We start from the raw sequence: 16737 nt of genomic DNA, 5'->3' as shown, positions 1-16737 counted from the left end.
CCTTGGATGTGTGGTATCTCTTCACGGCTGCTCCAGCAAATTGCAGCTGCTACTCCTTAACTTGGAAATGGGGTTGAGGCAGTCAGCAGTTCATAACACTGTACAGGAGATGGTGATCAAAACCATCCCCAAGAAAAAAAAAATGCAAAAAGGCAAAATGGGTATCTGAGGAGGCCTTACAAGGAGCTGAGAAAGAAGAGAAGTGAAAGGCAAAGCAGAAAAGGAAAGATATATCCATCTGAATGCAGACTTCCAAAACAGCATGGAGAGATAAGAAAGACTTCCTAAGTGAAAAATGCAAAGAAATAGCAGAAAACAATAGAATGGGAAAGCCTAGAGTTCTATTCAAGAAAATCAGAGATACCTTGGAAACATTTCATGCAAAGATGGGCACAGCAAAGGACAGAAAAAGTATGGAACCTATCAAGAAAAATAGATTAAGAAGAGGTGACAAGAATACATAGAAGAACTCTACAAAAAGATCATAGAAAAAGCAAAATAATTCCAGAAAAATCTACTTCGGCTTCATTGACTACACTAAAGCCTTTGACTGTGTGGTCACAACATACTGTGGAAAATTCTTAAAGATGGGAATACCAGACCACCTTATCTGCCTCTTGCAAAACCTGTATGCAGGTCAGGAAGCAACAGTTAGAACCAAACATGGAACAATGGATTGGTTCCAAATTGGGAAAGTAGTATGTCAAGGCTGTATATTGTCACCCTACCTTATATGCAGAATACAACATGTGAAACACCAGGTTGGATGAAGCACCAGCTGGAATCAAGATTGCTGGGAGAAATTTCAATAACCTCAGATATGCAGGTCACACCACCCTTCTGGCAGAAAATGAAGAGGAACTAAAGAGCCTCTTGATGAAGGTGAAAGAGGAGAGTGAAAAAACTGGTTTAAAACTCAACATTCAGAAAACAAAAATCATAGCATCCGATTCCATCACTTCATGGCAAATAGATGAGGAAAAAATGGAAACAGTGACAGACTTTATTTTCTTGGGCTCCAAAATCACTGCAGATAGTGATTGCAGCTATGAAATTAGATGTCTGCTCCTTGGAAGAAAAGCTATGACAAGCCTGTACAGTGTATTAAAAGCCTGAGACATCACTTTACTGACAAAGGTCCATATAGTCAAAGATATGGTTTTACCAGTAGGTATGTATGGGTGTGAGAGTTGGACCATAAAGAAGGCTGAGCACTGAGGATTGATGCTTTTGAACTGTAGTGTTGGAGTAGACTCTTAAGAAGACTTTGGACTACAAGGAGATCAAGCCAGTCAATCCTAAAGGAAATCAGCCCTGAATATTCATTGGAAGTACTATCCTGAAGCTGAAGTTCCAATACTTTGGCTTCCTGACTCATTGGAAAAGACCCTGATGCTGGGAAAGATAAAAGGCAGAAGGAGAAGGGGAACACAGAGGATGAGATGGTTGGATGGCATCACTGACTCAATGGACATGAGTTTGAGCAAGCTCTGGGAGATGGTGATGGACAGGGAAGCCTGGCATGCTATAGTCCATGGGGTCGCAAAGAGTTGGACATTACTGAGTGACTGAAAAACAACCACAAATAGGCTATATCTCCTCCTGAGTTGGTGTAATCTCAAGAGATGGGAAGAAATGACAGAAATGTATTTCTAAGGAGAAACTTTTCTAAGGAAAAAAATTAAGTAACCTCAAAATTTCTCCCATAATATTCACTCATATGATGATTGAATATGACAAGGTTGAAAGCTGAACAAAGTTCCTGTTGAATTATTTATCCAAATTTGGTCTAAAGTCAGAGTAATATGTGAAACTCTCTTGTCACCAAGAAGGAAACCTTACTCTAAATATAGCAACTGTTAATAAATGCGCTATACTGTGGATAGAAAGTGTCTTTCTCCTCAATGTGTTTATAACATCTGTAAATATGATCTCTATAGTATATTATCCACCAAAACTATGCTGTTTCACGTTTGGTGATATACTGCTTTACCTCCCATTGGCTTTTTGATTAGTAAGAAGTCACTCAGTCGTGTCCCACTCTTTGCGACCCCATGGACTGTAGCCTCCCAGGCTCCTCCATCCATAGGATTTTCCAGGCAAGAGTACTGGAGTGGGTTGCCATTTCCTTCTCCAGGAGATCTTCCCAACCCAGGGATTGAAACTGGGTCTCCCGCATTATAGGCAGATGCTTTACCATCTGAGCCACCGGAAAATGAGGGTTAAGGATGGCAATCACAACAAACAGTATCGATAATGAAAACTTGAGACACTATCTGAACTTTGCATGGGGCATGAGGAAAGATCTTTTAAAGAAGATTTTTAATCATCTCTCTACTTTCTCTATTCATGTATAAAATCATGGAGTCTAAACAGCATAGAAGATAAAAAGAAGGGGCAAAGAAATAGTAGAAGTCATACTCAACTATGACCATGACTTCCTTTTTAACTGTTTTCCATAGGGTGTCACATACTCCTATATACAAATGCAAGTATAATAATATAAAATGAAATGCTTTTGGATTATTACTAATAACCATGCTTATCTATGAGGCAATCAACAGTGGCTCTAATTGCTGATTCCCCATCATTAAATAAATCAACTACAAAAACAAGCAAAAATACTCCCGAATTCTGCATTTGCTCCATTTATATATCCTTTGTGTAGCAGGCATGCCTAACCTTATTATATCCTCATTCAAGGCTGATAATTAATTTTAGTAAAATAAAATAGCTCTTTTTAAAGAATAGTTATTATTATTTATTAAGTACATATTCTGGGTCCAGAAAACATGGAATACACCACACTGAATTGATGTTGAAAAGGATGGTGGTAAAAATCAAAGATGGCATGAATCACTTGTATCCCTCGATACCCCACAATCAACATTCAAGTAAGAGTTTGGGCAAGCAGGCAGCTCTGCACCTCTTCTTCTTAGATTCAGGATGTCTTTAAACCACACTGGATGGTCTTCACAAAGTAACTGTGCAAACCACCTTTAATCAAGAAAGCTAGCCAGGACTTATAGGGGTGGTATAGTTCTGGTTTATTCCCTATACTGAAATATATTGAATGAAGATTATTATTTTGAGAAATTTTGGATCTAAACAAAAATCAAATTATTGAACATTTGGAACAGGCTAACTACTAAAAATGATAAATTACTCATGGCATATCATGGAACTGATCACATCTATGCTTCTGAGGGTCCTTTCCAAGCTGGTTCTGTTTTATTCCTCTGGAATGAGTGCCTGACATAGGGGGCAAACCATAGTCTCAGAACCTGGCTTATTTTAGAGTGATCTGTTTAGAGTATATGGTCTCTGAAGCATGTCATTTTTCTTAACCCTTTCTTCTTCTGTAGGACAAAAATATTTATGGTAATAATGCATTAATCAAAATTATTGTTTTTAGATTCTTTAGTTTTATAATAAAAACTAATAAAAATGAAAGATTAAAAACTAAAAAAATATTCAAATTCAGCGAATGTTTTACCTATGAACTAAAACTAGCACCCAACACAGAAAAGTATTATATTATTATTATAATATTATCACTTCATACTTTGTTTTGGTGTTTTAAACTGTAAATGCAAGTAAAAACAAATTACATATATAGGTAAAAATTAAAAGAAGCAATGAATGAAGGATTTGTTTAGAACTTAAATGAACGAAATAGTTTTTGAGAGATGTTTGTCACTAATGTGAAGAATTGCCAACTAATGGTGCTAATGAAATATACACCCACTTTCAGTTGTTTTATTATTTTTCAATTCCACAGACTCAAAGCATCCCCTTTTCCTCTTATTGCTCCACCAGGACAGACCACTCCCAACACTAGCCTTGGTACCACTCAGCTTGAAGAAAATTTCCAGTAGCTCAAATTAGCATCTCCTGTGCCCTTCCACATAATTGGAAGTACTTAAGGTCAAGTGAGTACTTTCTGGTGTGGAGCAGCCTGTCATTCTTTCCCCTTGTCCACACACATTTCTTTCAAATGGCAATTTAAATGATCTTCACAGGATTGGAACTTTTACTATAATCGTCTCTCTGAAACTTCCTGTGAGAACTGTAGTTCTGTCTGATCTAACAGCCAGCCTGAGGGTAACAGATAATACTGGCCATGATGTGATTTATCCCCATATTTCCTTTAGAGATCAGTTTGGCCCAATTCTCTACTGCATACCAAGCTTCTGAACTGAGAAACCTAGAAATTTCTCTTTGCTCATAGCTCCACTAGCAGACAGGCTTTCCTGGTCCAGATTAAATGCATTGAAATTACACATAGATGAAAGTATAATGATCTAATATTCATTTTAATGCTGTTATCTCCAGTGAAGGGGAACAGAATATAGAATATCTAAAGAAAGAAACATGCATGAATATCTTGTTAATAGCTTTCTTGCTGGTTAGGACATAGTGAGCAAATAAAAGTAAGTATAATAATTCAGCGAGACAGAGGATATTAAAATGAATCATTACGAAAATGGGACCAAAGCCAATACTGGTGAAGTAGATTCCTTCTGCAAACTTTATCATATCTTGGCAGTGGGGGTTTTTATTCGCTGAGTCTTAGAGATCTGTACTTACAAAGATTATTATTGTTAGGCATAGAATCTAACAGTCCAAAAAGCCAGAAAACAGCCATACCTATATGCTTTTTAAACATTTCCTTTGTGGCAATAAATAGCAAGTAATTGTGTAAGTGTCCTCTTGCACTTATTTCAAATGTCTGTTGTAAGGGGGTGGTTAGGAGGTTGTGGCAGTGTATATCTGTGAACTCATTAACACTGAAATTCTATTTTGTGAAATTCTGGAAATGTTAGGACCCCAAAGTTAAATTTATTCAATAAAACTGTTTATCTGCATGTTTTTAGCAAAAAAGCTTAAGAAACTGGAAGAGCATAACTTAATGTGTGATAATGAATCTCTATAACTATAGAAGAAAAAATAATATTTGTAAAATAATGTCTGTAAAATTATTTTATCCCAGTGTAAGTAGTTTAGGAAAAATCAATAGCTCTTTGGATTCAGGAAATTCAATTAATTATTAAACCAGGTCATATATGCATATATATTATTCAACTTTACTAAATATGATCATGAAAGTGGGGTCAGCATATCTTATTTACATACATTAGGGTATATGATCTGTTAAGTACCTCACATATTATACATACAAATATTATATACATGGAAAAATATATATGGAAATATAAATATATATCACAAACTTTCCTGGTAGCTCAGCTGGTAAAGAATCTGCCTGCAATGCAGGAGACCCCTGTTCAATTCCTGGGTCGGGAAGATCCTTTGGAGAAGGGATAGGCACCCATTCCAGTATTCTGGCCTGCTGAATTCCCTGGACTGTATAGTCCATGGGGTTGCAAAGAGTCAGACATGACTGAGCAACTTTCACACACACACACACATATCACAAGTAGGTTACCTAATAATCACCCATTTTGAGTTTTAGGATTTATGTATAGTTAATACACCTACTCATATACAGTTTGTTTTTCAAGCCTTACAGTTTGTGATCCCTTCTGGTTCTCTGGCTCTCCCTAGCTGCAGGAGTCACTTGGCCTTGGTATAAAGCATTGATGAAACCAGCTCTGAAATCCAGCAAGAGTGACAGAATCTCAAGGAAAAGCTTTGTGGTTCAACACCTGAGTTATTCTGATTTGCCTCTAATCTGGCTGTAAGCTTGAGTCCTCATGACTAACTGGATCTTTATCTTTCTCTTTGCATCTAAATTTTGAGACCAGATATGGACTTAGACCAAACTCCACTGAGAAGGGTTCTTGACTCAACCAAAAACCCAGATCCCCAGGCAGAAAAGGTCATTCTCTGAATTTGTCCTCCTGGAGTTCTTCCTTCTCCTTCAATCCCTAAGATCTGGTTTTCAACTATCAGTTTACTTTTTTTGTTTTGCTCTGTTCTTCAAATTCCATGGCACCCAAATTTATCTTACATAAATTTAGATGTTTATAAAATGTTTGATCACGTGGTTTCCAAAATTCTAAAATCTGTATTTGATTGCCCTGTGGACTTGGCAACTTCTGGTTCTTTTCTGGCTTATCACTTGCACCAATCTTGACTCTTCCTCCATGTTGTGAGGGTCTGTCTCCCTGGAAAATCTTACTGAGAATTTGGGACCCAGCAATTGAGAACTTATTTCTTGACCCTAAGTTTTATCCTAGCCACCTGCTTCTCAGCTCTACCCTATTATAGTCAACCTATTTCCTTCTGATCCTATCATTCTAGTCTAACTCTTTGCTCTGAATTCTTTACTCTGTCACCAACACTCCTCTAAATTGGCTCTTAATGTGCTTTGTCTGGGAAGAAGGAAACTTCTTCAAGTTCTATGACACAGAGAAAATAGTGTAAAGCCTGCATTTGGTGTACTTTCTTTTGTGACTTCAGTAATTCTATGTACTTTTTCCTAATTTACTTAACAAGTTTTGTGAGGTTTTAATTGGACAATGTATAGCAATGCATCTATTAGAGGGCCTGGCATACCTTTTCTGTCATTCAGGATTTTATCAGAACAGCAAAACCATCAGAAATGAGACAGAATAAGGGATTTATTAGGGGTGCTTGACATGGTGTCAGTGTGGGAGTTGGTTAAACAATTTATGTATGGCTGTCGCTTTTGCATTTGGTGCTGGACTTGAAGTGAGCTAGGGGTTGGAAAGGAGAGATGGATGGGAAGTAGACAAGAGCAAGGACAATCTATAATCCAGGAGGATATACTGGAACCCAAAGGATAAGCTAAAAATTGAGATAATCTGTCACCACTGCCAATCCTTTAATTTAGATGAGGCAGTTGACTTGTAGGAGAGATTGACACTCTTTAGAATCCTAAAACTGCACCTGACCCAGGTGTGGGAGAAACCCAAGGAGATTAGACAAAAGCCAACATGCTGAATCAGCTTATTCACAACAACATAGTGAGCTGCACTAGCATCTGACCTGCCAAGCTAAACCAGCCTCTTGATTCACTTCCAGAGTCCACTCCTTTCACAAATTTCCCATATGATTAGTCCTCAACCAGAATCATACAGAGAAGAGAATTCTAGGAAACATATTTCAAGCTTAGTTAAGCTGGCTTAGTGCAGAGACTCCACATCATTTTCTTTCTTCTCATCTGTGCTTCAAGTCTATATCTCAAAAGGTGTGGCGAAAAATAATATGTAAACTCTTTAGGTCTTGTTTAAAAGACCTAACTGAATTGGCAATCTCTGATTCAATCAGCAAGGTCAGTTTATTCTATTTGTCACGAAGTCAGACATCTGGTTAACCCTATTTTAGTCTTTTCTCTTTAAGCCAGATCAAGTTATTTCACTTCTCTTTGCCATAGTTATTGTGTGTCTAGGATTTAACACTACCTTTGAGACTATAACTATACCAATTTTGTACTTTTCAAGCATGATGGGAAGATAATTGGTTTATGACATATGAAGCCCTTTTAAGCTTCTTGGGTGAGCAGGGGGGTGGAGGTATCACAGCACCAAACTTCATAAAACTGTTCATTTAATTGTTTTTACTCATCCAGGCCCACTGCTGATAATCCTGATATGAACACTGTGCATCATTCTTCCAAGGGCAGGGTTATTTTAGTTTTAGAAAGGTCTCAAAAGCTTTTTAAACCTGTTTGAGCTCCGAAGGTCTGTGAGAGTAATGCATTTTTCACCACATTAAATAATACATTCAAGTGTAAGTGGCTTTCAAAGTGAGGAACTAAAGAAAAGGGCACTGGATGAAGCTGTTCTTGCTGTGTCTCCAAGGTAACAATTTGTCACGTAGCAATGGGCTGGCCCCCTGACAATGCTGGTGGAGAAGGGCAGTGTAATCAATATAGCTTCTTTCAGAGCTGTTGCTCATAGACTAGATCTGACTAAATTCCTCAAAACATTGAGTTCAGTGGCAGAAAAGGAAAATGTGATATGACACTGCCCATATCAATCTTGAAATTTAAAATCAAAGATAACATATTAATTTTCTACAAAAGAAATCTCTTAAGAACTCAGATTTGCAGCATTTGCAAATACATAAAGGGAGAAGAATCTGGGAAACACATTCTTCAATAACTTCTAAACAACAGGAGGATAGGATTTCTAAATCCTGCTTTAGCTAATGCTACTTACAGATCTCAGTAGGTTTTTTTCTGAAGAAAATGTATCATTTCTTAGAAAATTTGGAATCTCTAAGTAAAGAATTTATCTCTCATCCCTTTGAATATGCATGTTTAAGCACCCCATGGAAACGATCACTAATTTTATTTCTAGTTTCTAAATTAATAGTTTCTAAATCTTCTAGCAACAAGTCTCTAATGTGTCATCTAATCATTTATTAAAGATAGAATACTATGTTAGCAATTAATTATGTCCAAAGGCAAGCCCAATTAAGACCTCTAGAAACTGTCCAGAGGGAAATAAAAGGACCTGAAATGTGGTAGTGAGGCCAGAGAAAAGAAGATGGAATTGAGATTTCCTGACTTGAGTGGTTGGCGAATGTACAAAAAAACCAATTTGGAGCTTGGGCCATCAGGTAGATGATAATGCAGTGATCTGAGAAAGAAAATGGAGGAAGGGAAGCAGGCAGCAGATGAAAAGATCAGTTTGTAATCAATATCTGGAACTAACTGCTGCATCAGTGGGTACCTCCGTGGAAGTTCTTAGTGGTTTTCCCATCAGTATCCACCCTCCTGAGCACCAACAAAATCAGTCTAACGTCTCACCATCTGCATTTAGTGAGGGGAATCACAGCTGCTTTCCATGTCCCCACAGTTGGAAAACCACGCAATACTGTCAGCGTTTCAGAGCGGTTGGTTGGCACTGGTTCGATTTGTGGGTGGATTTCATTGTTGATAATAATAGTTCTGTTGGCTGTTTTCAGGGCTAGTGATTTCTCTGCTACTTGGCATAGGAAGCAAAATTGCTGAATTCAGTGCACCTGGGGAACATCTTAAAATCATGCCCTTTTAAAATGTTAACTAATGAACTTCAGTTTAATGTTTTACCAGAGGCCATAGGATTATGGGTGATTAAAAACTAAAAATGTAAGGTTGATGTTCTGGAAACAATGATACAATTTGCTTTTTATGCAATTTTAGAAAATGCATAAATGTTCCAGGTCAGGCGGCATAGTAGCTGTCATAATGTGTTGGCATCTTGTCACTCTTACACTTTATTCTCTGCGTAGGATTGTGTTTGTTCAGACTCTGAATTGCATTAAGTTGCTCCCTATTAGAATAAAATATACTCAGTTCCATAAATACTGAATTAAATTCACTACAGTATTTTTTTTTTTTTTTTGCTGCACTTCAGTATTTTAATACTGGTTTTTACGCCCAATCTTAATAAACTTAGATGCACAGCTGCATTAAATGAACAATTGAGATATACTTAACCTTCTTATATAATGAGTAGAAAATAGGGTTTCATGAATATTGACTTATATTGTGTAGGTGTGTTATAATGTACATTTATGTTTTTTCCCTCTCTGCACAGGAAAAGTCTAACTTTTAATAGAGTAGCGCTGTCCTTGCATTCTTCTGTTTAATTCAGAATACCTGCCTGCATACAGAATATTGGTAATAAATATTAGAAGAAAATGAATCAAGAAAAAAAATCAGGCTTTCTAAGATATCAGGTTGGGAATTAAATGATGTATATCTTTTAAAATGTCTGAACATATCATCTTTTAAAACCTTAAATCAACTCCCAGTTCTTACCAGAATTATCTTATTATAAATAAAAATTGATTTACTTTAGTGTTCTCTTTCATGCTACATGTATACCTTTGCCTCACTTTTGGGTAGTCTTTATCATTTAATTTTTTCTTCAAGTGCTCTCTCAGTAAATTTCTTCATATTATTCCTCTATCAAAAACTGCGGGTTCATTTTTTTATACTATGTAGGTATGAAATTGAATCTTTTAGCACTCAAAGAGTTTTCACAATCAGAGCTCTCTGCCTAATTCAATATTTGTATCATTCATCTATTCCTCTTATAAACTGGTACTTTTGCTCTTCAACAATACACCCCTCTTTCCTTCCCACATTGTTTTTCCTTGCTGAGAGCACCCTCACAACTCCTCTGCCTTTCCAAACTAGACCTACCCTTCTACATCCTACCTCAAGTCCAAGCCCCTTTTTGACACTTCTGGAACATTCTCTGACTTAATAATCTCTACCCTACAGTTTAGTTTTGAATTAAATGCTATTTTAACATATAGAACTCTGAGGTGTGAAATTTCACTGTTTAAACACTTTAAGTTGTGGAAAAATATTTCAACAAGTGCAAAAACAGACAGTTTAGTAAAATAAGCATCTATGTATCCATTGCCTGGCTTCAGAAAGGACCAACTCATATCTAGTCTTGTTTGATCAATGCACCACCTCTTTTCCATCCCTTAATATTTCAGAGTAAACCTCAGAAATCATTGCATTTTATTTTTAAATTTTAATAATGTGAAATACACTTTTTGAGTTTATTTTCAGTTTAAACTATATGTATAAATAGATATATCTGAACCTGTGACTCTATCTATACCACATCTGTCTATGTCTAATATACCAGAAGGGAATTAATAACAAAAATTTTTGAACAAGCTGAACTTGTGTTATGGAATGAGAAGACTTCCCATTCTGCTATTCATTTAGTGCAAGCATAAATAACTATTATAAATGATACCTTTTCCACAGTAAGTTTTTTGTACTAGGTTGCTTCCTTATTAAAGAAGCTTCTTCTCTTCTTATGGGCTTCCCAGGTAGCTCATTGATAATGAGTCTGAGTCTGTCTGCCAGTGAAGAAGACACAAGAAATGTGGATTTGATCCTTTGGTCAAGAAGATTCCCTGGAGCAGGAAATGGCAGCCCACTCCAATATTCTTGTTTGGAAATCCCATGGATAGAGGAGTCCAGTCCTCTATCCATGCTACAGTCCATGGAGTTGCAAAGAGTCTGAAATTATACAGATGCTCTCTGAGTGTTCCATGCTATATTTGACCCACATTAATTTATCCTGAGATGTTCAGTGATGCAAGGGCCCTTGCTTGGTATTCTTAACTGATACTTTGACAAATACTCCCAGTTCACTTTTACACCTTCATCAACCACAATACCAAGGAAGCTTCAGGTTCTTGTAAAATGCTCTACAAATGCCTGCCAATGATTACTGTTGCTCTGAAAATGACTGCTCTCCATGTCTTTCACTGAAACCAGGGTTGATATGATTTCTTTGAAGTCTTTGGCCAGTTGTGTCTTTGTTCCACCCTCCTATTTTCTATAACTGTCTTTTCTTTTCTAGTTGATACATAAGAGATACTCTTTTAGGCCAGATGAATAACTTCCTGATTGCATTCAGCTGACAGTAGTTCTCCCATTTATTGGAAGGTAGAAATATAGATGCCATACCACCATAACTGTTTCAACACAGGGTATTCCTGCTAACTCACTAATGTGTAGACTTCCCTTAGGGGAAAAATCTGAATGCTGTCTTCAAATCCTTCTCTAGCAGGAAAACATGTTTTATACTTCAATCCAAAGAACACTTCTGAATACCTGCATGAGTTAGTCATGCAGTCATGTCCAACTCTTTGCAACCCCATGTTCTGTAGCCCACCAGGCTTCTCTGTCCATAGAGCTCTCCAGGCAAGGATACTGGAGTGGGTAGCCATTTCCTCCTCCAGGGGATCTTCCCAACCCAGGGATCTAACCCAGGTCTCCTGCATTGCAGGCAGATTCTTTACCATCTGAGCCACCAGGGAAGCCCCCGGTTCTGAGTTCCTACCATGTGCCAGATATTTTATTAGATGTTGGGTCATTTGGGGTTTTAAAAAAATCACTTTCCCTTCTATTGAGGCCCTTTCAGAAAAAGAAAATAATTTAATGGAGTATCGGTCATGCTATTTTTCTTCAATCTGTCTCCATCCTAGAGTTCTGTGTTACAATTCTCCCCAGGTTCCTCTAGCCTCTAAGATCATTCCTATTTTATTCCCACTGCAGGCTCCTCTTTTCCCATCAATTCCTCAAATGTTGGTGTGCTTCCATTCCCTATATTTTGTGTTCTTCTCTCTTGGATATTCATATTCACCCAGAGTGATCTCATATAATCCAACCTGGTGATTAAAAGTGGTGGTTGTTGTTCAGCCACTAAATCATGACTGACTCTTTGGGACCTCATGGACTGACTGCAGCATGTCAGGCTCCTCTGTCCTTCACTATCTCCTGGAGTTTGCACAAATTCTTGTCCATTGAGTCAGTGATGCTATATAACTATCTCATCTTCTGCTGCCCCCTTCTTTTATCTTCTATCTTTCCCAGCATCAACTTTTCCAGTGAGTTGACTTTTTGCATCAAGTGGCCAAAGTATTGGAGCTTCAGTCCTTCCAATGAATATTCAAGGTTGATTTCCTTTAGGACTGACTGGGTTGAACTTGCTGAAATCCAAGGGACTCTCAAGAGTCTTCTCCAGCACTATACATACAAAGCATCAATTCTTTGATGCTCAACCTTCTTTATGGTCCAATTCTCATAGGTGTACTGGGAAAGCCATAGCTTTCATTCTGTTGGCAACGTGATGTCTCTGATTTTTAATATGCTGTCTATATTTGTCATAGCTTTCCTTCCAAGGGGCAGCCATCTTTTATTTTCAAGGCTATAATCACTGTCCTTGGTGATTTGGGAACCCAAGAAAATAAAATCTGTCACTGCTTCCACTTTTTCTTCTATTTGCCATGAAGTGATGGAACCTAGATGCTATGATCTTAGTTTTTTGAATGTTGAGTATCAAGCTAGCTTTTTCAGTCTCCTGTTTTACCCTCTTCAAGAAGCTTAGTTCCTCTTCTCTTTCTGCCATTAAAGTGGTATCATCTGCATATTAAAGGTTGTTGGTATTTTTCCAAGCAATCTTGATTCCACCTTGTGATTACTTTAGCCTGGCATTTCACATGGTGTAGTCTGCATATAAGTTAAATAAGCATGATGACAATATACAACCTTGACATATTCCTTTCCCAATTTTGAATCAGTTCATTGTTCCATGTTTGGGTCTAACTGTTGCTTCTTGACCCACATACAGGTTTCTTAAGAGACAGGTAAGGTGATCTAGTACTCTCATCTTTTTAAGAATATTCTACAGTTTGTTGTGATCCACACAGGTGAAGGCTTTAGCATAATCAGCGAAGCAGAGGTAGATGTTTTTCTGGAACTCCCTTGCTTTCTCTATGATCCATTGACTGTTGGCAATTTTATTTCTAGTTTCTCTGCCTTTTCAAAACCCAACTTATACAGCTGAAAGTTCTCAGGTCACATAGTGCTGAAGCCTAGTTTGAAGGATTTTGAGCAGTACCTTGCTTGTGTGTGAAATGAGTAGAATTGCATGATAGTTTGAACATTCTTTGGCATTGTCCTTCTTTGCGATTGGAATGAAAACTGATCTTTACCAGTCCTGTGGCCAGCCTGAGTTTTCCAAGTTTGCTGGCATACTGAATGCAGCATGTAACAGCATCATCTCTTAGGATTTTAAATAGCTCAGCTGGGATTCCACCACCTCCACTAACTTTGCTTGTAGTAATGCTTCCTAAGGCCCACTTGAATTCACACTCCAGTATGTCTGGCTCTAGGAGAGTGCCCACACATTGTGGTTATCCAGATCATTAAGACACTTTTTGTATAGTTCTTCTGTTGATTCTTGCCACCTCTTCTTAATCTCTTTTGCTTCTGGTAGGTCCTTACTGTTTCTGTCCTTTATCATGCCTATCTTTACATGATATGGTCCCTTAATATCTCCAACTTTCTTGAACAGATCTCTAGTCTTTCCTGTCCTACTGTTTTTCTCTATTTCTTTGCATTGATCCTTTAAGAAGGCCTTCTTCTCTCTCCTTGCTATTCTATGGCATTCTGCATTCAGTTGGGTATATCTTCCCCTTCTGTTTTACCTTTTGCTTCTCTTTTTTCCTCAGTTATTTGTAAAGCTTCCTCAAACAACCATTTTCTGCCTCCTGTACAATGTTATGAACCTTCATCTATAGTTCTTCAGGCACTCTGTTCATCAGGCCTAATCACTTGAATCTATTTTTCACCTCCACTGTATAATCATAAGGGATTTGATTTAGTTCATACCTGAATGGCCTACCGATTTCCTGTACTTTCTTTGATTTAAGCCTGGATTTTGCAGTAAAGAGCTCATGAGCTGAGCCACAGTCAGTTCCAGGTCTTGTTTTTACTGACTATATAGAGTTTCTTCATCTTTGGCTGCAAAGAACATAATTAATCTCATTTTGATATTGACCATCTGGTGATGTCCATGTGTAGAGTCATCTCATGGATTGCTGGAACATGACCAGCATGTTTTCTTGACAAAACTGTAGACTTTACCCTGCTTCATTTTGTACTTCAAAGCCAAACTTGTCTGTTATGCTGGGTAGCTCTTGACTTCCTCTTTTTGTATCCCAATCCCCTATTGTGAATAGGGCATCTTGTTTCTGGTGTTAGTTCTAGAAAGTGGTATAGGCCTTCATTGAACTGATCAACTTCAGTATCTGAAGCATCAGTGGTTGGGGCACAGACTTGGATTACTGTGACATTGAATGGTTTGCCTTAGAAAGAAATGAAGATCATTCTGTCATTTTTTGACTTGCACCAAAGGACTAAATTTTAGACTGTTTTATTGACCATGAGGGCTACTCCATTTCTTCTAAGGGATTCTTGCCCACAGTAGCAGATATATTGGTCATTTGAGTTAAATTAACCCATTGCCATTCATTTTAGTTCACTGATTCCTAAAATGTTGATGTTTACACTTGCCATCTTCTGTTTGACCACTTCCATTTTACCTTGACTCGTGGACCTAATATTCCAGGTTCCTATGCAGTATTGATCTTTACAGCATTGGACTTTACTTTCACCACCAGACACATGCACTTTGGCCCATCTGCTTCATTCTTTCTGGAGCTATTAATAAGTGCCCTCTGCTCTTCCCCAGTTGTGCATGTATGCACCACTATTATGCTATATGCTCCTGGGGAAGAGCAGAGGGCAGTTGCTAATAGCTCCAGAAAGAATAAAGCAACTGGGCCAAAGTAAAAATAATGCTTAGTTGTGGATGTGTCTGGTGGTGAAAATAAATTTCAATGCTGCAAAGAACAATATTGCATAGGAACCTGAAATGTTAGGTCCATGGATCAAGATTAAATTGGATATGGTCAAGCAGGTGATGGCAAGAGTGAACCTTGACATCTTAGCAATCAGTGAATTAAAATGAATGGGAATGGGTAAATTTAACACAGATGATCATTAGTAGTACCCTTAACTAAAATATCTCTCTTGCATTCCAATATATATCCAATTTACTTAACATCCTTTCTTTTTCCACCAAATCTTTTAACTCTTTTTCTATTGACATCCTGTACCTCCACCAAAGTCTGGCTGTCAGCCCAGCATGCTTCTCTACTCACTCCCTATGTGCAGATAGTGATAAAATCCTGCCTTTTTTCCCCTTTATCTTTTCTCTTCCATTTTCCATTAACACTTCGATTTTACTGGTTGTGGCTTTCTTCTTCTCTTCCCCACGATATTATCCCAGGGAAGTTACCAGATCTTCCTGTCTCCTCTTGTCTTCTCCAATTCATTCTTTACACCAGAACAACCTTCTTAAACTAGCCCATAAAACATAAACCACATAAGCTCAACAGTTGCAATATGTGGGTTTAGTTGCTCCTAGGTACATGGGATCTTAGTTCCCCCACCAAGGAGGGATTGAACCTGAGTCTCTGGCATTGCAAGGTGGATTCATAATCACTGGACCACTGGGGAAATCCTTGTTATTTTTAATTTTTTTACCTGAACTATTTCCTTCTCTTATGTAGATTTGACTCCTTACATATTTGTCCCTCCACTTTGCTTGATACATAATTCCATAAAGCACTCATGCTACACTATTGTATTGTCTGTTTGCACATGTCTTCTACTATATGTTCATTGGAGACAAGAACAAGGTTAAATTCACCTCTGAACTCCTGATACCTACCAGAGCACCTAGTTTATTGAAAACACTAAATGTTCATTGAAAGATGGGATAGAAGAATGACGTAAAACTTTCTATTTATTTGATGCATTCAATTACCTATTTGTATGTTTATAAACTTAATCTTTTGGTATCTTGATATTCAATTCTCTGAAGAAACTCTCCTGGTAGGTATCAGGAGTTCAGAGGTGAATTCAACCTTATTCTTGTCTTCAATGAACATATTATAGTAGAAGACATGTGCAAACAGACAATACAATAGTGTAGCGTGAGTGCTTTATGGAATTATGTATAGAGCATAGTGGAGGGACAAATATGTGAGGAGTCAAATCTACATAAGCAGAAGGAAATAGTTCAGGTAAGAAAAAGTCACTAACAAAGTGAATTAATACTGTGATATGGACTGGGTAATTGATTTTACTCTTTCAGATGTGATATGGTCCATGTTAAAAATTAACCATTTTAAATTGAAAGGCATTGAACAAAACATAATTCAAACTTCATGTTGGATCTTCCCACTAAGTGGAGTGGACAGACACATGGATATTTTGACTGCCCAGCATCTGAATCTTCTTCCTGTGTTTCTACTGTGTGTCTTGGTGGGATGCAGTGCCTAAATCCTACCAAAGCTCCATAGAGCCCTGTTAATTTAGATTCAAGCTTCTCTCATTAATGAGATATAGATTTGATCAACAAGATCAAG

Source organism: Muntiacus reevesi, chromosome 7 (genome assembly GCF_963930625.1).
Source record: "Muntiacus reevesi chromosome 7, mMunRee1.1, whole genome shotgun sequence".
NCBI classification, from domain to species: domain Eukaryota; kingdom Metazoa; phylum Chordata; class Mammalia; order Artiodactyla; family Cervidae; genus Muntiacus; species Muntiacus reevesi.
Note: the sequence above shows the minus strand (reverse complement) of the source record.